The sequence below is a fragment of the Drosophila bipectinata genome, chromosome 3L (genome assembly GCF_030179905.1).
Source record: "Drosophila bipectinata strain 14024-0381.07 chromosome 3L, DbipHiC1v2, whole genome shotgun sequence".
NCBI classification, from domain to species: domain Eukaryota; kingdom Metazoa; phylum Arthropoda; class Insecta; order Diptera; family Drosophilidae; genus Drosophila; species Drosophila bipectinata.
The window spans coordinates 26460095-26481507 of record NC_091738.1 but is presented as its reverse complement, the minus strand read 5'-3'; the positions used below and the strand labels follow the sequence as shown (position 1 = coordinate 26481507).

Here is a 21413-nt window from a genome sequence, read left to right as displayed (position 1 = left end):
GCCAGTCCACCTTCCCTGCTAATCGCCGCCTGGAGTCTCGTGGCCAGGATCTTCTCCAGTACCTTGCCTACCGTGTCTAGAAGGCAGATTGGTCGGTAAGATGCGGCCTCTCCGGGTGGCTTACCTGGCTTCATTAGCAGAAGGAGCCTCTGCTTCTTCCACACCTTCGGGAAGGATCCTTCATACAGCACTGATTGTAAATGGCTGCTACCTTTTCTGGTATTTGGGCCAGAACCACTTTTAGCGCTCGATTTGGCACCGCGTCCGGACCGGGAGCTTTCTTAGAGGCTAGGTTCCGAGCGGCCACTAGCACCTCCTCTGCTGTGACTGCTTCTACCGACTCGTCTTCCAAATTCTCAATAACCGGGCGGATTCCCTCCGCTCTACTGCTTGGGAACAGGACGTCAATTATCGCCCTCAGTGCTACCGGGTCGGAGGGGGGCTGGCTCCCCGCCTTGACCTTTTTTGACACCATTTTGTACGCCTGTCCCCATGGGTCGTGTTCTGCTTCATCGCATAGCTTGAGAAACAACTCTCGCTTGCTGTCCCGTATGGCTGTTTTCAGCGCTTTCCTAGCTGCCTTGAACTCAAGGTGCCTTTGCTCCTGCGCGTCTGTGCCTCGAGCTCGCTGCAGGGATCGTCTAGACCTTAGGCACTCTTTGCGGAGAGACGAGATTTGGCTTGTCCACCACGGGGCCGGCTTATGATGCCGAGCAAAGTTCGTGCGCTCCTTCATGCTTGCCTTGCAGGCCGCATCAAGGACCGTAGCAAGCGCCTCCGCCGATTCGTTGGCTGTCTCGTGGAGATCAAGCTCCGCCGTTCGCATATGGGTTTCCAATTGTTGGACGTCTAGCGTATCCTGCCGAAACGCCTTGCCGCAGGGGGAAATGCTCGAGATCGCCTGGCTGGTTCCAAGCGAGCAAAGTATGGCCTCGTGGTCACTGGCCGTGTAGATGTCGGCGATTTCCCACTTTGATGTCCGTGCCAGACTACTGCTGACGAAGGTCAGGTCGATGATGGAACCGGCGCCTGCTCTGTTGAAGGTTTCCTGGTTGCCCTCGTTGAGAAGGGCGAGGTCCAGGGGTGCTAGGATCTCCAGCAAGGCTCTGCCTCTAGCATTCGTGGTGGTACTCCCCCACTCCTGTGCCCACGCGTTGAAATCACTTGCTATTAGCACTGGGTGTTTGCCTCTGGCATCTACCGCAAGCTCCTCTAGAGCCTTGCAGTAAGCATCGAGTGAGAGGCTTGGGGCTAGGTAGCAGCTATACACCCATGTACCTCCCCACTGGATTCTCACGAACCCTTCGCCTCTCCTTACTTGACATGGCCCTTCCGCGGAACTGTTGCAGATCCAGATGGCCGCCTTGCCCTGATTGTTGGTCGCCCACTCCTCGCCTGGCCCGACGCTGTACGGCTCGCTGAGTATAGCTATGTCGGCATTTACCTCGCCTACGGTGTGTCGCAGAAGGTCCTGCGCCGCTCTGCAGTGATTCAGGTTGAGCTGGATCACTTGCATCCTGTCTTATCTTTCACTGCTCCATTGGAAAGCGGGCACCGTCGACTTCCTGCCAGGTGTTTTGCCTCCTTCTCGCCTTTTGATGCGCAAACGAAGCAGGTGCTCTCCACTTCGAACTGCTCGGTCAGTGCAAGGCGAATGTCCACTTCCGTCGCTAGCGGATCGAGGTCCCTGATCTCTAGGTACGTCATTTTGCTGTCCTCAGACAGTGCCCGCACATCGGCAGCCTCTTGTAGTACCTTTTCAAGGTTCTCCCTCATGGCGTCCGTGCTATCCACACGGTTTTTTGCCAGCTCCAGCAGAAGGTTCCCCGTAGCTGTGCGGCGCACCTTCTGAACATTTTGGCTGAATTCCTTCAGCTGGCCGTCCTGCCGTCTGGTGACCAAGGCAAGCACCTCGATGTACTTCATTCCCTTGGCTTCCACGACTAGCGCGTCGGGTCGGGTGGACGTCCATGGCTTCCTCCTTGACGCTGTTTCCCATCCTGGTCCTGACGCTGCGGTCTGTGCGGCCATGCTCTGGCCCCCTGCTCCCGCGGTCCTGGCGTCGGGGTGGCTTGACGTCCGCTGGGTGGGCCCTTCTCTTGCTCGGATTTTCGGGGCCTTTGCCGAGGCCGGTGGCGCGCCTCTTGGTGGTGGAGCCGCGCTATCCTGGCTAAGCCGTCGCCACGGGTCGGTCTGGGCTGCCGCTTCCTTACGCCGGGTTGGGAGGGTTTGCGTTCTCTGGTCTGTCTTCGCAATATCTGCCTGACCGCACCTCGTACAGACGACCTCCGCCGCTACCGCCGTTGTCCCTACATCGCTGGGGTTGGAGAGGATCCCGCTAAGGCCTTCCTGTAGCTCCTTCATCCTGCAGAACATCCTCTTCATTTTGAGGTTGATGCTCCTCACCTGCTTCTCGTGCGTTTGCTGGATTATGTCCTCCAATATCGCCTCTAGCTCCGCCAGCATGCTGGAGCAAGGCTGCTCTGTTGTCGCTCTCGTCCTCTTGGCTGGAGTCGATCTCTGGGGCTCTGATGGACTGGATTGTTCCCTCGTCCTTTTTGGGGTCTCCTTGTCTTCACCCGCGGGAACACCGCCTGTTGGCATCGCTGTGCTCCGCGTTGCCTGCAGAATGGGTGATCGCAGGATCTTGGAGCTGCTCAGAAACGCTGAGGGTTGCTCCGCACTTTGTTGGAACTTTGGTCGTTGAGACCCACCTCTTCTGCCATGTGGATAATACCGCTCGTGGGGCTGACCTCTTGATGGCATTCCGGGATGAGTTTCTTCCTCGTATACGTGTACAATTAGCCGAGTTAAAGGAGTTGCGGATAACTAGTGTTACCATTGCGCAATACTCCTTTGTTGCGGTCATCTCGAGGACTTTCACTACCGTGCCTAGGAGACATGGGCCTGTATCCTGATGGATCGTCTGTCGCCTTGTTCCCTTTCAGCAGCAGAATGAGGTTCACCCTCTTCCTTTTTGGAAAAGTGCCGTGCTAAAGACACTTGTTGAAGGTCCCAGCGAAGACCTCCGGTTTCTTCTGCATGGACTGCCTGAGGACGGAATTTGGCACTCCGTCTGGTCATGAAGTGTTTTTAGCTTTCATCTTTTTTGCGTAGTTCTGGATCTCCTCCTCAGTAACTGGCATCCGGCTTCCCATCGTCAGCTGGTATGTTTCTGGGAACAGAGACTCAGAAAGAAAACATTCGCGTTTGCTGGCTTTTATAGCCAGTTTCAAGGCCTCATAGCTGCCTTGAACTCCTCCGTTCTAGTGGTCAGTTTTTCTATGCCTCTTGCCTATGCGTCTTCTTGCACGCAGGCAGGCGGTCCTTAATTGCTGAATGTTCTGGTTCCACCAGTATACCACCTCCTAGGCATGGCGCTGTCGCAGGCATCTGCTAATGATTCTGAGAGTTCTTCCGCTGCTCCCTCCGGGGAGGATGATGGGGTTCGGTCCAGCGTCTGAAGAGTGCTTCTCCCGTGTCCTTACATTTCGGTCCTGTCACTTTGGGAATCCGTTTCCTACTTACCCCTGCAAAGGTGAAGTGTATGGCATAGTGGTCGCTGAAAGTAAAAGCATCACTGACCTCCTTCTTATTAGTGCACCTTCTTATTAGTGCGCTGCTAACGAAGGTGATATCGATGATCGATCCTCGCCCTGCCTTGCTATACGTCAGCTTTTGGTCTCTGTAAAGACTCCAAATCCCCAATTTAAATAACAGTTTCAATTCGGTATTTCAATTCCTTTTATTAGTCCCGGCACAGCGAGCGTTACCAGTCAACTGCCTCCGATCGAATGGTGAACATTAATTCTTTTCTTCTTCTTACTTCTTTTGAGAGAGCGCGTCAATCCCATCGTCGCTCTTCGCTGCCGATACGGATCTCCACACCCCTTCTTTTTTCTCCAGACGGAGCTTCAGGTTCTCGTTCGGGTCAGGGAGGTCCTTTGATGCCGGAGTTTCCTGTGGCGTCAGAGTTTCGGCAACCGGCTGTAAAGGAATAGCTGAGGGAGATATCTCAACATCGGGGCTCACCGAGTTAGACGATTTCGATGAGTCTGCGCCGATGATCTTTTTCAAGTGGCTTACATTCCTAGTATACGACTTACCACCACCAGAAATTTGGACAACATTTCCCTCTCGGTTAGTTACTTCATATGTGGTCGTATCGAATGTTGGCGTCAGCTTATGCGGGAATATTACGTTTTTTAGGAGAACCTTGTCACCTACTTTTATATCGATCACTCCCGCTTTCCTAGCGTTGTCGGCTAACTCTTTCCCTTTCTCTTTCTTCCAGACGTCCCTGTCTCTCTCTTCTGAATCAACCGTTTCGCCCACGAGGTCCTGTATGCTAGGAATTTTGTCCCTTATCACTCTGTTAAACATTAGCTCTGTTGGTGGTGCGCCCGTGGTCCCGTGTGGAGTGACGTTATACATTAATACAAATTTTTGAATTTCTTTTTTGTAATTGTCGTTATTGGCATGAGCTATCTTTAGGCGTTTCACCAGAGATCTGTTCATGTTTTCTACTTCGCCGTTGGCCTGGGGCCAGTATGGGGGAGTTGGCATTAGCCGAATGCCGCTGCTTTCACAAAAATTTTTAAATTCGACGCTGACAAATTGCCTCCCATTATCAGTTGTTAATGTTTCCGGGAATCCCAATCTGGAAAAGATTTCTTCCATTTCCTCAATAATGGTTTTCGATGATATCGACTTGATAAGTTTGAATTCCATATACCGCGAGTAATAGTCTATTAATACGAGTACATTCTCACCATTTGGTAAAGGGCCCAAAAGATCGGTCGCTACGCATCTCCAAGGTCCATTCGGAAGCGAATGTCTTTTCATGGGGGCCGGATTTGATGGCATTGCTACTAACAGGCAATCGCGGCACTCCTTAACATACTGATCTGTGTCCTTGTCCATACACGGCCACCAAACTTTGGAACGAAGCCTCCGTTTCATAGCGCTTATCCCGGGATGCCCTTCATGAGCGAGTTCAAGTACGAGTCCACGTAACTTCCGCGGAATTACTAGTCTTGTGCCCCGCAATAGAATGTTTCCCACAATCGAGAGTTCTAAACGAAATGGATAGTACGAGCTAGACATATTTGAGTTCCATGAATCCTGACCAAGGCATGTCATCACGTCTATTATTTCCTCATCCTGAGTGCTCATCTCTGTGACCTTCGATATGGAGAGCGATCTAGGAATTAAGGTTGACACCACGCGAAATATGTGTTCCTCACCAGCCCAGTCATAAGGGTCTGCATCGGTTACTTCGCAAATTCTTGATAGTGAGTCGGCAATATTCTCCTTTCCTGCCTTATACACCACACGGAATCGGTAAGATTGTAATCGCAGCAACCACCTTTCAATCCTGGCTGGGGGTCGTGAAGTTGGTTTAAAGATTGATTCAAGTGGCTTGTGGTCAGTTATCAGATCAAACTTTAATCCCGCTAAATAATAATAAAATTTTTCCACCGCCCACACCAATGCCAGGCTTTCTTTTTCTGTTTGTGAATATCTCTTTTCCACCGACGACAAACTCTTACTAGCAAACGATATTATGCGTGCAGTATTCGATTTATCAAATTGCACTAACACTGCTCCCAAGGCCACTGGGCTGGCATCTGCGATCAAACACGTTTTATCCTGCAGGTTAAAATATGACAGCATTGGAACTGTGGAAATCTTAGCTTTGAGATTCTGGAATGCTTCTTCCTGTGGTTTGCCCCAACAGAAAGTTTCATGGCTTTTCAGTAATTTCCTCAAAGGCTCTGTATTATCCGCCAGATCAGATACAAATTTTCCAATGTATGTGACTAAACCGAGGAAACTGCGTACCTCTTCTTTATTTTGGGTGCTCTAAACGTTGTAATTACCTTTACTTTCTCGGGGTCAACTTCGATCCCCTTGTCCGAGAGGATATGACCTAGAAATTTCAATTTCTGTACTCGAAATACGCATTTCTTCTCATTTAGTGCTACGTTATTAGCTCGAAATATTTCCTTGACCTTTGCGAGTGATTTGTCGTGCTCCTCAATATTTTTGCCAAATATGATCACGTCATCAATGTAATTCAAAGCATTCTGACAAGGGGCCAACATTTGCTCCATTAACCGTTGAAATATTTCTGGGGCTGAATTCACGCCAAACATCAGCCGCTTATATCGAAATAACCCGCGGTGCGTTATGAAAGTAGTAATTTCTCGGCTGGACTCGGTCAGCTCCAGCTGATGGTAAGCGCTCTTTAAATCGAGTCGCGAAAAATACTTAGCACCTTTCAGCTTAGTCATAAACGTTTCAAACGTTGGCAACGGGTAGTTTTCTCGTTGTATTGCCTTGTTTGCGCGTCTCATGTCCAAGCATACCCGGATATCCCCGTCGTCCTTAAACGCAATCACGACTGGCGAAATCCAAGCGCTCGGGCCCAATACTGGTTCGATGATGTCCAAATTTAATGCTTCCTCCAATTTATCGGTGACTTTACTTTCCAACGCTGTTGGCACTCGCCTCATTGGTTGCTTCACTGGGACTATTGACTTATCAATGGACAGCTTGACCGACACATCACGCCATTTGGGGAAAGGCTCGGCCTTTTCAACTCGATGTACGTCTAAACCCAGTTTTAGAACCTTGAGTTTGATTGCTGTGTCACGTCCCAACAGCGATTGTCTACTATTTTCAATGACGTAAAAAGTAGCAATCAGTTCAGGATCGCTTAGCACCGAAATCGGGGCTTCAAAAACTTGTAGCACTTTAAGCAGATGATCAGAAGCATATGCGCGAAACTGGTTGGCTGATTCCGGGCGCGAGTTAAACATTACTGCCCTTTTCTCGCACAATTGTCGCCAATCCGACTGACTTATTAGATTGTACTTCGAGCCCGAATCAATTATCATAGTGACTGCATCGCCCCCTATTTTACATGGAATTTCTTCTTCTTGTGACGATCCATGTTCCACTCTGAATAATTCCGCGTCGTTTGGACCATCCGAGTAACTTTTAGAGTCACTAGATATGGACTTAATTATAGAATGATCACGTTGTCGTCGCTTTCTATCTGGTCCTTCCCATTTGTCGTATGGCTTCCTTTTCCTGGTACGGCATTTCCGATAAAAATGTCCAATCCTTTCGCATTTCCTGCATTTCGCGTTTCTGGCTGGGCAGTCCAAACTATTTTCTTGGTGCCCTTTTTGGCCACATCTGCCACATTCGGAACTCGCGCTTCGCTGAACTATTTTGTTGATGCTATTTGCATTCGATTGCGGGATCATAGATTGCGTTTGTTTATTAACTTGTTCGTCGATATTACATGTTTTTATGACCTCCTCCAAAGTAAATTCATTTTCCAATAGCTTCTTTTTTAGCTCGAACGAAGCCCAGACATCGATGATCCTATTTTTTAGACAGATATCCTCTATCTGTTCTTTGGTCTCTCCAAATGAACATTTAACTATTTGGCGACGAAGCCTCATCAAAAACTCTGTGAAACATTCTCCCTCTATTGGGGTCATCGATCGAAACAAATGTCTCTCAAAAGCCGAGTTGCGTTGCGGTGAAAAATACTCGTTCAATTTGGTAATAAGAGGTGTTAAGACATCATTTTGCTCCTCTTCGACAAAAGGAATTAATGCTCCCGGAATGCTGTAGACTACTGCCTGGAGCTGCGGTCCACCCAGGTGAAGAAGCTTGTTTCTCTTCTTACATACGGATGTGATCTCCTCCGTGTCAATATATATATTAAACGCGCGCAACCACGCCTCCCACTCTGACCTCCATAGCGCTTTATCCATTCCCTGGCACAGGAATGGTTTTAACTCCGTCATGTTTAGTATAACCTGAAAGGTAATTAGAGTTAGATGGCCATTAGCAATCCCTTATTTTTTTTTGTGTTATTGGTCTCATTCCCTTTTGAATAGACTCTTTATGCGAACATCTCAAATTATGTTTCGCTCTTCTTATTTTTTTTTTTGTCTCTTCCGCATTCCCTTTGGAACCGGCTCTCTTAATGCAACAGCAAGAATTTAATCCGCTAGCGCTGCTCTTTTTTCTCTGGATCGCATTCCCTTTGGAACCGACTCCTTTAATGCAGCAGCCGGAATTTAATCGGCTGACGCTGCTTAATCCCGTTCCATTTGAAAGAAAAACAAAAGATTCTCCTAATGCGAAAACTACAAATAGCGTTCGCCCTTATTTTGCTCTCGTTCTCTTAGGAACAGACTCTTTTAGTGCAGCCGCCGGAATTTAATCGGCTTGTGCTGTCCACCTTTTCTTTTCTTACCGTTTTCCTTTTTGCGCCTCCTACATATATATATGTACCGGCGAGGCACGCGCCATTTTTCTCCTGTTACTTCTTTATTTAGTGTTTTTTCTCTAACTTGGCCGGTAGTATTTATACTCCAGTTTTTCTCCTCGTCGCCAGTGTAAAGACTCCAAATCCCCAATTTAAATAACAGTTTCAATTCGGTATTTCAATTCCTTTTATTAGTCCCGGCACAGCGAGCGTTACCAGTCAACTGCCTCCGATCGAATGGTGAACATTAATTCTTTTCTTCTTCTTACTTCTTTTGAGAGAGCGCGTCAATCCCATCGTCGCTCTTCGCTGCCGATACGGATCTCCACAGTCTCTATTGACCAAGACCACGACTAGTGCCGCAAAATGTTCCAGGAGGCTGATGCACTTCCCCTCTCGTTCGATACTCGGCTTTTCCACTCCGGGGACCAGGCGTTAAAATCTCTTCCAATGACCACCCGTGATCTGCCTCTTGCATCCGCAACCAAACTTCTTAGCATCTTTAGGTAGCGCGAGATTCCCATATTGGCGGGGCGTAGCAGCTGTAAAATGTAACCCCATTTATTTTGAACCTGACAAAACCTTCGCTGGATGTTCTAATGTCCTGGGGAGCCGTCTCCGTTGACCACAGAGCAGCTCCCTTGCAGCTGCTTGCCAGCCATCCGTTTCCTGGTATTCTCCTATATGGTTCCGAGATGAGGACTACCTGCGTCTGCTCTTCTCTGACCGCCTGCCTAAGCAGCGTACGAGCCGCCTCGCAATGGTTAAGGTTGAGCTGGGTGCACTTCATTAGCTGTTCCTTTGTGAGTGGGCGCTCCTGAACATCGGACATCTTCCAATTCCAGCTATGTTTCCTGTTTTCTGTTTTTCCTATTTTAACTTAAAGCGATTTTATAGTAACCGAAGAAAATCGTGGATTTAAGGAGTAAAGATAGTAGACCATACATCTAATGTCTTTTCTTTTGGGTCCATGTTAAGGGGTTCTATACGATACTGTTACAGGGCAGTCAAGATGAAGCAGTAAAGATAGTAGGCGGTATATAAGTTAACATAAAACGAATTCGCAACCGAAGTTGGCCACGCGCATCCGGCATTGCAGCAGCAAGCAAAAGTGCAAGGGCAATTTCCCGGCTTCGGTCAATAGCTCCCAAAAGGTGCTGACTGCAGTGTCTGATCTGCAGCAGCGAAGACAACGGCAAAGCTCCGACGTTGGCAGAGGCAGCGACAAAGCTATTGGGTATAAATATGCCAATTTTTGTAAACATAATTGAGTTCCAATTTTTGTACGAATATATACGGACCAAGTGTCCAACAAAATTATATTTTTTCAACTCCCGAAGTCAAAAAATTAGATTTTCGAATAGAACATACAACAGAAACGCAAAAGGAAAATTGAAAAATCATTTGCCTAAAATTTCCAAACTTATTTGGCGATCCAGACAAGAAACTGACGTACACTACCAAAGTAGAAGCAACTATAAGAAGTACAAATGAAAGTCTAATGTACTCGAGGCACTGGATGCCTCCGGACAGAAAAAGCATAGAATGGTAATCGACTATAGGAAGCTTAACTTGGTCACAATTCCAGACAGATACCCTATACCAGACATTAACAATGTACTGGCTCAGTTAGGACAAAATAAATTTTTTTCTGTTTTAGACCTTAAAAGTGAATTTCACTAAATCCCACTCAGACAATCAGACATAGAAAAAACTGCATTTTCAGTAAATCAAGGGGTTACCAGTGCTATTGGTGCCGTATTGGCCCAAGACGACAAACCTATAATGTTTATTTCTAGAACTCTAAGTAAAGCAAAAGAAAGCTATGCTCCTAACAAAAAGGAGATGCTAGTTATAATCTAGACAATTCAGACTCTTAGAAATTTTCTGTACGGTCCGACTAAAGTAAAAATATTCACAGACCATGAATCTCTCACACACCCAACTAACCCGAAAAGGCGTAACAACCAGATGAAGAGATGGAAAGCTATTCTAGAGGAGTACAACCATGAACTAATCCACAAACCCGGCAAGGCAAACGTTGTTGCTGATGCTCTGAGTAGACCTCCCATTCAAACGCGAGGGGAAGTAAACACATTAACAGGCACTATTCACAGCAGCTCTAGTTCTCCTGAAAGACTAATACCAATGGCAGAAGAACCAGTAAATGTTTTTAAAAATCAAATTCTATTATATATAGGAAAGACACCCAGGAGGGTGTCTTTATAGGAATAAATTCGAACTTGTTTTTCCCACATACCATAGACACATTATTACAGAACCAATTTTGAATGCAGAAATCCAATTAAAAAATTTTAAAAACATTCAAAAATTATAAAACCAGATTCTCAAGCAGACTAGTTAGGGATTTAAAAGACGAAACTGAACAGGAAAATGCAATTATAACAGAGCATAGAAGAGCACATAGAAACAGCAATGAAAACAAACAACAATTACTAAACAAAGTTTACTTTCCTCAGATGAGGGCTATAATAATAAAAATTCTAAAAGAATGCCAAATTTGTAAAGAACAAAAATACGAAAGACACTCCAAAAAACCAGAGTTAGAAAAAACACCAATATCACAATACCCAGATCAAATTATTCACGTCGATTTTTACCTTACTTGCAAACAAGTTGTTTTGACTGCAATAGATAAATTTTCAAAATTCGCACAAGCTAGGATAGTCAAATCTCGAGCAACTCAGGATATAAAAGAACCTTTAAAAGAATTATTAATCAATTTTGGTATCCCAAAAATGTAGTCATAGATAATGAGAAAGCACTTGGTTCGGCACCCGTAATGCGGATGCTACAAGATCAATTGAAGTTTACAAAGCACCCCCATATAACAGCTCAGCAAACGGACAAATCGAACTCTTCCATTCCACACTGTCCGAAATTATTCGTTGCCAAAAAGCAGACAAAGTACACGCATCGTTAAGAGATCTTATAGACAGATTAGTTGTCAAATATAATTATTCAATACACTCAACCACTAACAGAAAACCAGTAGACTTATTTTTTGGAAGAAAGGTAGCACTTAACCCTAGACTACAACAGACAGAGAGACAACAAATCATAGAGAAAATTACGAACACCAAGAAAAAAGACCTAACATACCATAACAAAAAAAGAGATCAAATAAAAAAATATTCCCCAGGAGATGAGATATTTGTTCAAAATAATAAAAGAAAAGGAGTAAAAGGAAAAGACATATCGATTTGTTAGGCAGCGCCTGGAAATGGTTAGCTGGATCCCCCGACAGTAAAGATTTCGAAATATTTCAAGAAAAGATAAATTCTGCATTAACCAACAACAACAATCAAGTTATTCTAAACAGACTCATCGTAGAAAAAATAAACAATATCGCCCACGCCAATACAAATTTAATAAATAGCTTAAAATATGGAGGAAACCCTTAAAGAGACACTAGCACAACATTAATGTATCAAATAAAAATGCTTAAAGAAGAAATCGTTAACCTTAACCACGCAATACAATAAGCGAAAGCAGATATTAGTAACACACAGATATTAGGAGATGAAGAGGTAAATGAAGTTATAAAAATTTTAGATCAAGACCAGTTTGCATACACTAATTTTGAAGAAGCCATGAAAATAGCAGAAGTAAGCGTAGCAAGCAATGGGCAAACACTTATTTACATTTTACCGACACCAACCTTTGTGAAGAACTTTTAATCAAACCAATAAAAATTGGTCAATATGTTAACAAAACCCAAAACGAAAATGTAATCAGAAATAAAAGAAAACTTTTTGCAAAAATTTCAAAATGTAATAATTATAATTAATTAATAATTTGTAAACATAGAAATATGATAGACATAAGTAATTCTTCTTGCCTACCAAATTTATTAAAAAGTCGCCCTGCCACCTGCACTCAAATCAACAACTAACACATTCCAATTATAGATGAACTCGCACCTGGTGTAATTCTACTCAACAAATTCTCTGGCAACGTAGAAATAAATGGGACATCCACAAGTCCCAACGGAGCCTTCGTTATCAACTTCAGCAATTCTACAATTAATATTGATGGACAGACCTTCACCAACAAAGACACGGTGCACTATCACCCGATGCCAGCCATTCTCCAAACAGAGATGACCATTCGAAAGATAGAAGAGAAGCTATCACTGAAATTGATAGCTCCCAAAAGGTGCTGACTGCAGTGTCTGATCCACTTCCCGCTGCAGCGAAGACAACGGCAAAGATCCGACGTTGGCAGAGGCAGCGACAAAGCTATTGGGTATAAATATGCCACTTTAGTTCCAATTTTGTACGAATAAATACGGACCAAGTGTCCAACAAAATTATATTTTTTCTTATAATAATAAACCCAAGTGTTTAACTTATATGATCTCTTTTCTCTTGGTTCCATGTTAATCTTTCTATATTATAATGTTCCAAAGATTTAGGGGTAAAAAAATGTTTCTTTCGTTTTGTTTTGATGTACTTTTGTTGAAAAATGTAACAACTTGTTGAAAAATTTTTCTGGCGGAGCCGAAGTTACTATATCCTTGCCGTTAAAACATATTTATTTCGCAAACATCAGATATAGTTGGCCGATCCTTATGAGAATCTGTATATATAAAAGAAAGTCGTGTTTGTTACACAACTTATAACGTGATAACGACAGAACAGATTTGGGTGGAGGTAAGGAGGTAGCTTAGAGCCAGGAGACGGAAATAGGATACTTTTTATCCCGTTTGACCGCGTGTCCAGTGTTAGTCGTTCTACTCCTCCGACCGATTGGCTCGACCGATTTTCGTGAAATTTTGTGTACATATCCGTTAGGGCTGAGAATCGGACACCTTTTTTTTCAACGCCCTAAATGTTAAGAGCGGGATTAAATAGTTCATCAAATTACACTCCTCCGAAATGGCTGCGCTTATAGTAATGAATAACAGTAAGTAGGGTGTGAGCGTTCATTTATGTGTGATTCATATGCCTCTGAAATAGGGCCCTGCCGACCACTGATCAACAGTCACCAATGCCAAGAAAACGCTATTGGGCCAATTTGAGTCTTCGGACGCTCAATTCTAGAGACGCGCCAGATAAAAGAGCACGAAGATCAGTGGAAGATGATAATAAAAATGCGCGTGCGAGCATGGCGCAGTTACGTGAATCACAATCGAAAGAGGCACGAGATGAACGTAATCAACGAAGACAACTGAAACAATGTAAAATAATTATTTTTTGAGGGATATTGAAAAGGGATATAAAAAACAATCATAAACTATTTGGCGGCACTTTGTTTCTCCTTTCAGGGGATTTCAGACAAACTATTCCCGTTATTCCACGTTCAACGTACTCTGATTAAATTAATGCTTGCTTAAAATCCTCGCGACTGTGGCTCAATGTTGAAAAAAAAAACTGACGAAGAATATGCGCGTTCAGGGATCATGGTTCGTTCATGGTTCGGGATCCATCCGCTGAAACTTTCTAAACAACTGTTAGATATTAACGATGAGAAAATTTCTCTACGTAAAAAAATGTATGTAATTTAAATTGTTTGTAGTTCGGTGAATTAAAAAAATGAATTTTATTTTTTAATTTCACAACTTGGTGTTAAACCTTTATTTATTAAACGCAAAAATTACAAGACACTTTTGATTTTTCTTAAATATTTTTGTCAACCGTTCGCGGTCTCGGTCAAAATAGGACTGACTTCTTAATTCTGAATCTTATCCAAAGAACCTCGGCCATCAGTTGTGTTTAGATTAGAGGCTTAAGATGAAACTGTCGCATCTTATTGTGAAATTCGATTAAGCTGATCGATGCAATTTGGTGGGTACTTGAAACGCAAAAGGCGTAATTGATTGGGCTTCGGAGGGAAGCTGATGTTTACTTTTGATTTTGATTTGTTTATGGGGAACCGAGATCGGACCTCAGAGCCAAAGACAAAGCCGAAGGCGAATGCAGAGTTTGAAAATATTGTTTATACAATTCATAAGTGGAAAGCCATAAGTGGCCTGGATTTATGGGTTGGATAATTGAGCCAAAGATCAAGCCAAAGGCAAATGCAGAGATTGAAAATATTGTTTATAAAAGCCATATGTGGCCTGTATTTAGGGGTTGGATAACTCTCCCCCTTCTAAAATGGATCGTCCCGATTCAATATGAAATTCGTTTAAATGATCTCTTAATTCTGTTAAAAAAATTTCTTGGTTAATAGATTTTTCTGGTTCAGGCCGATGTTTTTTGGTTACAAATAATATAGCATTTTTGTATTTTATAATAAGTGCAAGAATCAAATATATAATAATTAAAATTAATAATACAAAGGTAAGTGATATTTTAGTATTCTTAATTTTAACGAATGGGTTTAAAATGTTTATATTATCTAAAGAAAGATCAGAGTTATTTGATAATATGTAATCGGATATTTCATAATTTTTGAAGTGGTTCGTAGTTACGTATTCAAGAATTTTATTTTCCAAATTGGTATATGAGATATTATTAATTTTAGTTGTACCATTAAATGTTATTAAAAACGAGCCGTTTAAATGGGAGTTGTTAACAATATTGTTCCCATTTATAAGAATGGCACCATCTTGTATGATGTCTATTTTTTTATTTTTTTCTCTTATTTTTTTACAGGTTGATTTCTCACCATTTAATAATCGGGTAAAACAAGTTTTTTGGTTACTTAGAGTGCAATAATTATTAAAAAGTTCGTTCTCAAAATTAGACATTTCGTAAAAAATATTTTCGCATTTTGCGACTTGATCGCTTAATACTAGTTTTCCATCGATTTGGGATATCGCTCTAGCGTGATATATTTCACATCTGTTTTTTATTATTGGGTATTTTATATAAATTATTAAAAGTTATTTATGCAATGCAATTTTAAAAGAAGAGATGTCCATTAAATCAGCTATAATTACTGGTTTTTGTTCATGTTTTAATATTTCCAAAATGTCATCATTGTTTAAAATTTTGGTATTAAAAACGTCTATTTTTGCTAGAGTGATTGTGTCAATTAAATTTTGCAGATCAAATGTTAATAATCGCAAGCGATGTTTTCGAAGTGGTAGATCTTGATCAATAAATACTTTTTTAAAATCATCGGAAAGAGATTCTATTTCTGTGAATAATCGGGAATTGATAATAGACTGCTTATTATTGTTTTCAATTAATTCATTAATTTTATTCTGAACTGTAATAAAATCATCGTGCTCCGGAGTTCCAGCTAACCATTTCCACACGGTGCCTAACTCATTTATCCCTCTTTTTGATCTAGTTGATATTAATTTGGATAAAATTAGTTCTAATACTTTTATGTCATATTTAATTTCCCATTGTGACCTTTTATTACTATCCCTTTTAATATTACCTGATTCCAAATTTATTATTTCTTTATAAAAGCTTAAGTTAGTTAGGTGGAATAAATCTGCGTATGAATCGTACGTCAATACGTCTTTATTGTCCTTAAATAGAAGATATTCGTGACTTGTATAGTCAATTATTTCTGATTTTGTTAATAAAATAAGGTGTAGTATGAGCACCTGATAAAACATTTTCTGGGAAAGGAAAGAAAAAAAGGATAATATATAAATACTTAGAATTTTATATTATCTTTGTGAATAATTCTATTTCTGTTGTTGATTATTATTTTGTTGGGTAAATTTTCCTTAACTATTTGTTTTTTATATCTGGTTTTAAGTTTATTTCTTTCCCCGTGTTTCTTTTCATAGACTACCTGTCCTACATGATATTCTTTTTCTTTTCTGTTTTCATTATGTGTTTCCAACATTTTCTCTTGAGTATTTTTCAAAAGTTCAGGAATGTTATCGTGCTCTATTTTATTATATAGTATGTCAAAAGGTTTTTGGTTCGTTGTAGAATGAATGCTCTGATTATATTCTTGAGCGGCTCGTATTACTATTTCGGAAAAGTCAGTTAAATTAAATTCTTCCTTAATGCATCGAGCTAATTCTGTTAATGTAGAATGTGCCCTTTCAACTTGTCCGTTTGACGTGCTGTGCCTCGGGTCTGCGTAATGTAAAGTTAAATTGCACCTTTGTGCGAAAGATTTAAATTGGGCCGAGGTAAAGCTCGGTTCATTATTGGTCATTATTACTTTGGCTTGTGGAAAATGTTGAAGTTCCATTACTTTAGAATGTAGAATGTGCCCTTTCAACTTGTTCGTTTGACGTGCTGTGCCTCGGGTCTGCGTAATGTATAGTTAAATTGCACTTTTGTGCGAAAGATTTAAATTGGGCCGAGGTAAAGCTAAGTTCATTATTGGTCATTATTACTTTGGCTTGTGGAAAATGTTGAAGTTCCATTACTTTGTTTTCGATATTTAATTTATTTTGGATTTCTTTTACTACTAGAAATTTTGAGTAAGCCTACACGTTATGAAAGTAAGACCTTGCGCGTAATATATGTCAATGTGTAAATTTTCTCCTTCTTTACTTGGAATTGGGGTTTCCCCAATTGGAATTTTTATTGGGTGCCTGTTATATTTATTTTCGTTACAAATCACACAATTTTTAATATATTTTTTTAATTTTTTAAAACAGTTTGGCCAATAATATAATTTACTGATCTGTTTGTAATTCTCTTCTAGCCCCCTATGAGCACGGCTGTGCGTTTCTTCTATTATTATAGCTTTATCTTCCTCGTTTTCCACGTCTTGTAGAAAGATTCTTTTAAAAAGGAATGTGTTTGTGAAATTATTTTTTAATGGTAATTGAATTTGAAATAAGTCTTCTAAGGTACAATGAATTCCTACCGTAATGTTAGGTGGAAGATACTCTCTTAATATAGTAATTAAATTTTCTGGTGTGTCATATTCAATTAAATGTCGTGTCCTGTCAAAGATTTTCAGTGACTCATGTATTGTATACCTCCCCGTTGTTAATAACAGTTGTTGTTTAAATTGATTAAACGGTTTACGGGTCTCTTGTATTACATTTTCAAAACTACTTTCAGCTGAATGCTGTGTGTTCTGATCTGAGTCTGACTGGTCTGTTTGTTCTATATCGCTGTCAGTAATATTATTTATCTGAATTCGAGATAATGCGTCTGCAACTACATTTGTTGTACCGGGCTTAAATGTTATTTTCGGTGTAAAGCTTTGTATGAAAGAATACCATCCTTTCATATCTACATTGGGATTTTTATCCGAAATTGTGTAAGATAAAGTTTGATGGTCGGTTTGAATTTCAATTCCAATTACTCCGTATAAGTAATTTCTTAGATTTTTAAGAGCCCATACTATTGCTAAAAGTTCCTTCTTATTAGTCGCATAAGCTTTTTCTGTTTTAGACAAGGTTTTTGAAATAAAAGTAATTGGTTTTCCTTCTTGAGATAAAACTGCACCAATTGCGACGTCTGAAGCGTCGGTGGTCAAGGTAAATTTTTTATTATAGTCCGGTTGAACTAGTTCTACTTGAGCAATGAGATTTTCTTTCAGCTCGTTAAAAGCTTTAATTGCTGGTTCATCCAGCTGAATTAATATTTTTGTTGACATTCTTTTTGAGATTTTGCCATTATGACCTCCAAGATATTTTGTTAGAGGTTTGGCTATGTAGGCGTAGTTTGAAACAAATTTTCTATAATAGCCCGTAAAACCTAGGAAACTTCTTAGTTCCCGAATATTTTCTGGAAGCGGATATTTTCTAATGGTTTCAATTTTCTCTGGGTCTGTCTTGATGACGTTATAGGATACCATGTATCCAAGAAAACGGGTTTCGCGTTTGAAAAACTTAGATTTTTCTAAAGAGATTTTCATGTTTGCCCTCAATAATATATTTATAATTTTGTTTAGATCTGTATAGTGTTGTTCAATTGAGTTTGAGAATATTATAATGTCGTCCATATAGACATGACACGTTTTCCCTATTTGTTCTCTTAGAATATCGTCCATTGCTCTCTGAAAGATTCTTGGCGCATTTGTTAATCCGAATGGCATTCTTAAAAATTCGTATTTTCCATTATTTATTGAAAAGGCTGTTTTTTCGACATCAGATTCTTTCATTAGTATCTGATGAAATCCTGACTCTAAATCTATTGTTGAAAAATATCTTGCTTTTCCCAAATTTGATAGAATTACTGATGGGTCTTGCATTGGGTACCTGTCAGGTATAGTACTTTCATTCAATTTTTTGTAATCAATGACGAGTCTTAATTTACGGCTTCCGTCTTGATTCTCTCCTTTCTTTGGGACTACCAGAAGTGGTGAATTGTAAGGGCTTCTGCTAGGCCTTATTATTTTTTCTGATAACATTCTTTTGATTTCGCTATTCACGAAATCGTTGACAGATAGAGCATACGGATATTGCTTCCCGTATATTGGCCTATCATGGATTAGATTTATTTCCCCCTTTATGTCTGTTCTAAAAGGAATTTGCATATTTATCTTTGAATGCTCCTTTTCAATATAGTGAACTATCTTTTCCCTCAGTCCGCCTAATTGGTCGGTACCTATATTATTTATTTGATTTTTGACGGTATTTACTTCGTCGGCACTCTCAGGATTTTTAATTCCCAAGATATTTTTATTTTTATTGACGGATATTTCTACGTCGGCGTTCTCAGGATTTTTAATTCCCAAGATATTTTTATTTTTATTGACGGATATTTCTACGTCGGCGTTCTCAGGATTTTTTGTTCCCAAGACATTTGTATTTTTGTTGACGGATATTTCTACGTCGGCGTTCTCGGGATTTTTTGTTCCCAAGATATTTGTATTTTTGTTGACGGATATTTCTACGTCGGCGTTCTTGGGATTTTTAACTCCCAAGCTTTTCTCACTATTTTCAACAAATAATGAATCTGTCTTTTCTCTACCATTATCATCAAAATACTTTTTTATAATAAATTCTTTTAACGGAAGAATATTATTTTCTTCAATTAAACGTATTTCGTTTTTCTCCTCATTATCATAATATTTTAACTTCTCCTGTTTCCCATTATATTCCAAGATTCCCTTATCTATATTTATTATAGCTCCAATTTTTCTTAATAGATTGAATCCAATTAGAATATCAGATTCTAAACCTTCGATTTCATAAAATAATTGTTTTGTTTCAAATATATTTATAATAAGGTAATACCTAATAATTGAGTAGCCATGAACTGTTGTTACCTTTTTGTATATTGGTAGCTCGTTTTTATTTTCAAAAATTCCCCTTTTTATGTAACAAGCAGTGGCTCCTGTATCTATTAAAACTTTTAGCTGCTTCTTGGTTTTTCGATCTATCCTATTTAAATAAGGCATTCCTCTGTAGGGGTCTGGTCTAAAAAATGGTCTTCATTGATATTATTTAATCTGGTTACTTTATTAGCTGGCTGACTTTCTGTTCCATCTGATTCCCTTTTTTGAGCTTGAGTTTTGCTCTCTATTTTGATTTGTGTTATAAAAATTTGAACGATTTTTATTTTGATGATAATTATTATTATATCTACCTTGATTATCGTTTGCCTGCCAATTATTATATCTTCCCTGGTTACTATTTGACTGCCAATTTTGGCTCGGCTGCCGATTGTTATTAGATTTATTCTGGAGTTGAATCGGTGGATCAACATCCATTGGCTCGATAGCTTGTTGCTTATGATTATTATTTTGATTATTATTTTGCCAAAAAGATAAGATTGCTTCAAAGTTTAAAACTGTGCCATGATTGGTAAGAGCATCATGGGCAGCTCCCATAATTTTATTTCGTAAAATTGTTAGGGCGATAAAATATTGTTCACTTTCAATTTTATAGAGACTCATTACAGTTTCTGCAGCTTCCCTCCTCCAACCTACATATTGTGTTGGTTCTCCTGTGAAATTAGGTAAGGATTTTACCACTTCAAGTATTGTATCGCATTTTATAGGTGGGTCAATTGTTTGTGTTTTATAATCTTCCACAGTTTTTGTATCTGTTTCTAGCCTTCCTTCTAAACATTTTACTTTCCTGCTAACTTCATTCAATTGAGCGTTTATTAATCTGTTTATCAATTCCACTGTTAAACCGCCGGCTGTGGCTACACTGCCTGCAGAAAAATTTGGTGCTGAACCTCCGGTTGGCATTGTTAAATTTAATTCACAAAAGCTATTTATCAAATCTTCCAGAATTATTCTTTATATTTTTTTGTTAAATCGCGAATCTTACTTTTTGCAACATATAAATCTTATATTATTTTTCTCAAATTTACAGATCTTAAATTTTAGTCTTTAATTTTTTTATTATTTTAAATTAATTCCTCACGATATTGTCCCGTTGGGGTCTTCCTTCTGTGTGGTTGGTGGTTGATAGAGAATGTCCTGTCTTCCTTCCTTGGGTTTTTTTGTTGGAGCGAGTTGTCGTTTTTATTTGAGAATGTCCTGCCTTCCTTTCCTAGTTTTTCTTGTTGGAGTTGTCGTTTTATTTGTTTTTGTTGTTCTTGTTTGTTTTTTTTGTGCGTTGATTTTTTTTAGTTTTTGTGTTCTTGTAATTGTTTGATTTAAAATTTCGGTCCACCTTTGTTTTAATTCACTCTTTATTATTATTTCATTAATTAATTTCCATCTACTTTATTGTTAACGATCACTGTCACTTGGTAGTGTCGTTTGGTGGATGTTTTAATTACTCCACTAAAAATGTTGAGTTGTTGACCGCGCGAGTTCCGTTTATGTTTAACTTATTTTTCATTAAACTATTTTTTGGAGCTTTATGTGACGCGGCCCCTTGAGTTGGGCGCCAGTTAAATTGTTTGTAGTTCGGTGAATTAAAAAAATGAATTTTATTTTTTAACTTCACAACTTGGTGTTAAACCTTTATTTATTAAACGCAAAAATTACAAGACACTTTTGATTTTTCTTAAATATTTTTGTCAACCGTTCGCGGTCTTGGTCAAAATAGGACTGACTTCTTAATTCTAAATCTTATCCAAAGAACCTCGGCCATCAGTTGTGTTTAGATTAGAGGCTTAAGATGAAACTGTCGCATATTATTGTGAAATTCGATTAAGCTGATCGATGCAATTTGGTGGGTACTTGAAACGCAAAAGGCGTAATTGATTGGGCTTCGGAGGGAAGCTGATGTTTACTTTTGATTTTGATTTGTTTATGGGGAACCGAGATCGGACCTCAGAGCCAAAGACAAAGCCGAAGGCGA

The 21413-nt window shown here is 40.1% G+C and overlaps 1 long non-coding RNA gene across 1 annotated transcript in view; it reads left to right on the top strand.

Moving 5' to 3' along the window:
* LOC138926203 (uncharacterized) overlaps nucleotides 1-12573 on the top strand; it is a 36242-nt gene extending 23669 nt beyond the window's left edge. The window contains exon 3 of the long non-coding RNA XR_011442611.1: nucleotides 12229-12573. This is a non-coding gene — a long non-coding RNA (uncharacterized lncRNA). The remainder of the gene's footprint in view (nucleotides 1-12228) is intronic.
* The last annotated feature ends 8840 nt before the right edge of the window (nucleotides 12574-21413 follow it).